Raw genomic sequence first — 6,412 nt, forward strand, 5'->3', positions numbered from 1 at the left:
CTACTAATATAAAATACATTTTATGATAGTCTTATATGCTTGTCTCATGTTGAATCTAAATGCCAATTCAAAAAAAGAAATTTGCTCTTCCCACTTTTACTCTGCAAATTGTCAGCAACTGTACAATAACTGCAAATCTATTACTCTACATAGGCCCAGGAACAAGCCTTAGTTTTCTTACAAATTATTTGGAGAGTCACATAAGCAATAACTAGAGTACCTGCAAATTATTGTGTGAAGCATTTGTATTTCACTTTAATATTTTACTCAAATAATGAATGAAAATGGCATCAAAATCCACAGGGTAAAAGGATGGTCTCCATGACCCACTCCTTCTGAACCCCAAGGCAAATAACTTCAAATTATTTTACAATTTTCCCTATATTTCCCTCATATTATAAGCATTATGCTTATCTCCTAATGCTTGATTCCTAAATCCCAAATACCAGGCTGTGTTTTGTGATGCAGGACACTGTTGATATGGAGCTGACCCCTCCTTCCACTGCCACCTTGGCCACTTCCCCTCCACTCATGCTCTCAACATAGTTATATCCCACTTTATCTGGAGACATGGCTTGATGGCATTGTTCCATCTTCTAAAATTTATTGGTTGTAAATAAAAAATATAATATTATTGTGAAAATTTATACTATTTTATTGGCTATTACTGCATACAATTCTCGTTTTGTTACTATAATTTCTCTGAAGAAGGTTTTAGGATTTTATTTTTATAGCCGATATTGAGAATTGTGAAGAAATAATTTTCAACATGTTTAGAGGGGCTGCCCTGGTGGCGCAGTGGTTAAGTTTGCACATTCTGCTTCTACGGCATGGGGTTTGCCAGTTCGGATCCTGGGTGTGGACATGGCACCGCTGGTCAAGTCATGCTGTGGTAGACGTCCTACATATAAAGTAGAGGAAGATAGGCACGGATGTTAGCTCAGGGCCAGTCTCCATCAGCAAAAAGAGGAGGATTGACAGCAGTTAGCTCTGTGCTAATCTTCCTCAAAAAAAAAAAAAAACGAAGATGTTTAGAGTTTTTAAGAAAATGTGCTTTCATAAATTAGTTCTCACTTATTTTTCTGGGTTCTTTTCATGCTATTTGAATACTAAAAATGAGAGAGACATAAAAGTTATGGAATAGCTCACACATAACACTTCTGAGAAAAATGTTTCTATTTGATAATATGCACTCTATAAGTATTATGTCACATGCGTTTTTAGGAATGCCCATAAGTATGTATTGCATCGTCTTATATGAATTCTCTAATTCTATTGTTTCTAAATGTCAGACTTTTGTTTGGTGGTGGTTGTTTTCTTTCTGATCCATTTTCTGCAATTTACCTTTTGAAGCTTTCATTGAATCTATTACATTAATTATTGTATCTGTAATTTTTAGAACTCCTTTATTGTTACCTGACATTTCCTCTTATATTACTCTTGATATTTTTACTGTGGGTTTAACAACTTTTCATATTTCTCTGAATTTGAAATTGTTTTGTAAAGATTTCTTGCATTTTTCCCAACCATTTTTTAACTCAGTATGTGTGCATGTGTGTCTGTGTGTGTATCTCCTTCTTTCATTTGGAGACTTCCTCAAAAGTCTGATGACCTTTGGTCTTAGAGCAGTATTATAAGACTGAAGACTTAGAGCCCCTTTTTGGGAACAGCATGCTGAGCTTACTCACTGATGATATTCTCTTTGAAAGAGAATTCCCCCACTCATTCCCACTAAGAAGGTTCTCAGGATGCCATCTCCCTTTCTCCATTTAAGAGATTGAATTTTTCTCAAAATTCTTTCTTCCAAAAGTTCCTGAACCCTTTCATCTCTGAGCCCCCTCCTTTGCTTTCAGCCCCACTTTCTTTAAATTATAACATTTATCTTTTTATTGTCATGTTAGTTGAGTTTTATGGCAGAGAGGTGATAAATAGATATGTTTATACTCCCATACTCATTTACAAATAGAGTTTTAAATAAACAAAAACAAAAGGGAAAAATGAATGAGTAAGAAAAGATTTCATAATGTATAATGTTATATGAGCATTGAGAAGCAGATGGACAGAACACATATCTTTTGGGAGACCTTGAGCAGAGTCATCGAAGCTACAATGAAATTAGAGTATAGATTCTCACGAAAAGGGTCTATTTTAACTTGAGCAGTTGGAGGTTGAGTGAGGAGGCAGAAGAAAATTACTTCGCATAAATGGTATTTGGCAATAAGGATTCATTGTAGATTTCCGAAAGGAAGAAGCAAATAATGAAATGATACCTAAGCAGCTTGAATTGGCAAATTTCTTGAGGAGAATTCAAAAAATGAGTTTAGGTCTGCGACATGAGCTGATAGGCTACTGTAGTCTGAGAGGTATTAGGGCTTCACTATAAAATAAAAACTCATTCCCTAAGGGTCATAAAAATGTATTCAAATATCGGTCTATATTTTATGCATTTACATTGAATTTTTTTTGCATACACTTAAAGTATAAGGTCTGAAATTAGTAATGCTAGAATTATGTTGGGGAATATATCTACATCCTAATAAATTCATTAAAGGAATATGTTTTTTCTTATAAATTCACAGATGTCTGTAAAATATTTTGGCCACATATGTTTGTCTCATCAAGCTTTTATCTGTGAGGCAAAAACTGTAGATTTTTTTTTTCAAAATAGGTAATTTTGTTCTTCATTTAAGAGCTGCAAGTTTTCATGACTAAATAACAGTATGACTAAACTTATAAATTAAAAATGCCTTATTACTCTATCCTAACAATTTTGTCTGTGTCTTTAGGAAAAAATTAATGAAAACCCCATGGAAAACTGTCAATTATTGAGGTTATTCCACCATCAAAAATCCAGTAGATTTTTCACTTTGTCTTTGAAACTTTCACATAATCACTTTATCAATTATTATATATGTTAATTTGTAAAACCCTTTATTATTATCTGACAGGTTTTAAATAAATCTAATAATATATTGTGAAACAATAATGTTTGATACTTCTTTGAAGATATGAATCCTAATTTTTAAAAATGCATTCTCTTTCTGCATTTTCCCAATGATGTAGAACTCACTTTATATTTGTTTGGGGGGTGTGAATATGTATGTGTGTGTGTATGTGTGCACATTAGTGCATCTTCCTCTTTCATGTTGGGAACTTCCTTAAAAGTCTGGGAACACTGGGTTCTAAAATAATATTTAAGACTAAAACATCACACACTGTGTGGAACTTGTTCACTTATGACGTCTCTGGAGGAGAATCCTCCTCCTACCTCCGTGAAGACTGTCAAGGTGCAAAGTCCTTTTTCTCCATTTAAGTAACTGAACATTTCTCTATCCAAATTCCTTCCTTCAAAGAGTTCTGAACTATTTCATTTCTCATTGTGCCTTTTTCTTACCTGCTGTCTTTTCATTTATGACACATCTATTTCTTTATCATCATAATATTTGGGCTTTGAAAAAGATAAGTGATAAGTATATATGCTTAAATTCACACACTTATCTAGAAGTGGAGATAATTTTTAATACAAAAAACAAAATGGAAAAATGAATGAGTAAAAGAAAGTGTCATAAAGCAATGTATAATGTTATAAATGTGTTAGAGAAGCAGAGAGACAGAAAACACGCTATTTGGGAAATCTTGAGCAGAGTCATGAACGCTACAATAAGTGTGTGTAGATGGTCAAGTAAAGGGTTTTCTTTAACTGCAGCATTCAGAAGCTGAGTGAGGAGGCAGAAGAGGATGACGTTGTGTAAGTGAAACTTGACAATAAGGATTCATGCTATATTTCAGAACAAATGAAACAAATGATAATACCTGACTTCAGGAAAACTTGATTTGACATTCTTGTGAAAAGAATATTTAAGAAAGAAAGAAAGCTCCTCAAACATGAGCTGATAGGCTACTGCAATTTTAGAGGTAAGTTTTGGGGCAAAATATGAAAGGAAAATCATCCCTTAAGGGTGATAGACCTTTATTCATACTGGAACTCCATGAAATATTGGTTTACATAAATTTTATATGCAGGCATTTTGAATACAGCATATATTTTAATGATACCTCAGTTTGTGTAGGGCAGTAAAACATATTTATCCTAATTAAGTCAAAACAGAAATCTTGTTTTTAAAATAATTTTAACATTATCTTACAAATATTTTGGCCACAAATGTTCGCATATTCACATTTTAATCTCTGGATCAGAAAATGAGGTTTATTTTTCCCAAAATAGGTAAGTTCAGTTCTTCATTTAAGAGCTGTAAAATTTTAAATAATACACAGTCTAAAATAATAAGTTAAAAAGAGCTTATAGTTTTATACTTAACTCACTTACTCTTGTGTCTGCCTCTAGGAAAAATCATATTAACGCCCTATGAAAAATTATAATCAAACATCAACTGATTTCATTTTATTGGGGGTTGTTTCCACCATCAAAAATTGGCCTGTTCTTCTTCATTCTCGTTGTTCTGATTTTCCTAATGGCTCTGTTTGTCAACTTGTGCATAATGCTTCTCATCTTCCTGGACACCCATCTCCACACACCCATGTATTTTTTACTTAGTCAGCTCTCCATCATTAACTTGAATCACATCTCCACCATTGTCCCCAAAATGGTTTCTAATTTTCTTTTTGGAAACAAATCTATCTCCTTTATTGGATGTGGGGTTCAGAGCTTCTTTTTCTTGACTTTAGGAGGTGCAGAAGCGCTGCTCTTGACATCTATGGCCTATGATCCTTATATTGCTATTTGCTTTCCTCTCCACTAGTCCAGTCATATGAGCAAAAGAGTGTATGTGCTGATGATAATAGGATCTTGGATAATGGGCTTTGTAAACTCTTGCGCCCATACCACATATGCCTTCCATATCCCTTACTGTCAATCCAGGGCCATCAACCATTTCTTCTGCAATGTCCCAGCCATGTTGACTCTGGCCTGCATGGATACCTGGGTTTATGAGTACACAGTGTTTATGAGCACCATCCTCTTCCTCATGCTTCCTTTCATTGGCATTGCATGTTCCTATGGCCGGGTTGTCCTTGCTGTCTACCACATGCACTCAGCAGAAGGGAGGAAGAAGGTCTATTTCACCTGCAGCACCCACCTGACTGTGGTGACTTTCTACTATGTTCCACTTTTTACACTTATCTACATCCAAGATCCCTCAGATCTCCAACAAAGGACAAGGTTCTGGCTGTCTTCTACACCATCCTGACCCCAATGCTAAACCCCATCATCTACAGCCTGAGAAACAGAGAGGTGATGGGGGCCCTAAGAAGAGTGATTCCGAGAATTTGCACTGAAAAAATGTAGACAAAGCTTTTTGCATGTGTACCCAGGACTTGGTTATAAGTTCATTCATCCGTGTACAGAATTAAAAATATTATGTTATGCTTAGAGTGCAAGGACTACAATTAATGTAGAGAGGAAGAATATCACTTAGGTCTGGACAAAATTATCTTCTAAATATACAGACATGTGTGTATATATATACATATATAAAATTCTAAACCTTATCTTTTTTCTTCATGGTGTTTTTCCCATCAATTTCAAATTAATTTTCAAATTCATGTATTTTTTGCTGATATGATGTCCATGATAATCATTGTCGTGTAGAAATGAAAGCAGAAACTAACTGAAGTTGTCATTCAGCATAGCAGTTCTAGTATTTTCAAATATATCTAAAACAAAAAAATTTTCCCTGAAAGTCAAGATCTAATTGAAAGTCAGAAGACTTCTTGTTATTCTCATAGTAAACCTGTAATTTACCTGTGCCAGTTAGTCTTTCTTTTAATTTTAAGAAACTTATCATTACAGGTATTTAGCTGAGACTTCAAGACTTCACTGGGGATTTGGAACTCCTTATACCACTCTGAATGGAATATGAGAGGTTTATGTCTCTATTAGGGTGATGAATGCTAAGGAAATGATTTAATTTCAGGTAGACCTCAGCACAACAATAAAAACTTGGAGGTGCTAACAGAAGTCAAGGAAACTGTGAAGTTAATTATAAGATGAGTGGGTCAAAGGTTTAGTCAAATTAGTGGGAATTAATTAGTCAAAGACATTCCCACAACCATCCCTGGCATTCTACATATACTAAGTTTACTTCCTAAGTAACGTTAAAAAACAAATTCAACTGAGTAAATTTTGAAGGGTATGTTGGTTTTATTGAATGAATCAGGCAGCATCTCATCTAACAAATAGAAAAGAGCTTTGAAGAGCTTTACAAGGAGCTCTTGTAAAGAGGTGGAGGTGGGACAAGAAAGTCATTCTTTCAAAGAGCTGATTGTTTCAGGCAAGGTCACCTTCCCTTAGGGGATGGCAGGGGTCTGTTAGGTGAGTTATCTGACTGGTGCTGACAGGTAATTCCAGATTGACTGGTTTGAGACTCCAGCCCTGGGGAAGGTTGAAATTGTA

General features: G+C 34.7%; 1 pseudogene; it reads left to right on the forward strand.

The window, feature by feature from the left end:
- Window positions 1-4,366: 4,366 nt before the first annotated feature.
- LOC124233406 (olfactory receptor 2L8-like) lies at window positions 4,367-5,305 on the forward strand (annotated as a pseudogene).
- The last annotated feature ends 1,107 nt before the right edge of the window (window positions 5,306-6,412 follow it).

Source organism: Equus quagga, unplaced genomic scaffold (genome assembly GCF_021613505.1).
Source record: "Equus quagga isolate Etosha38 unplaced genomic scaffold, UCLA_HA_Equagga_1.0 201729_RagTag, whole genome shotgun sequence".
Taxonomy (NCBI): domain Eukaryota; kingdom Metazoa; phylum Chordata; class Mammalia; order Perissodactyla; family Equidae; genus Equus; species Equus quagga.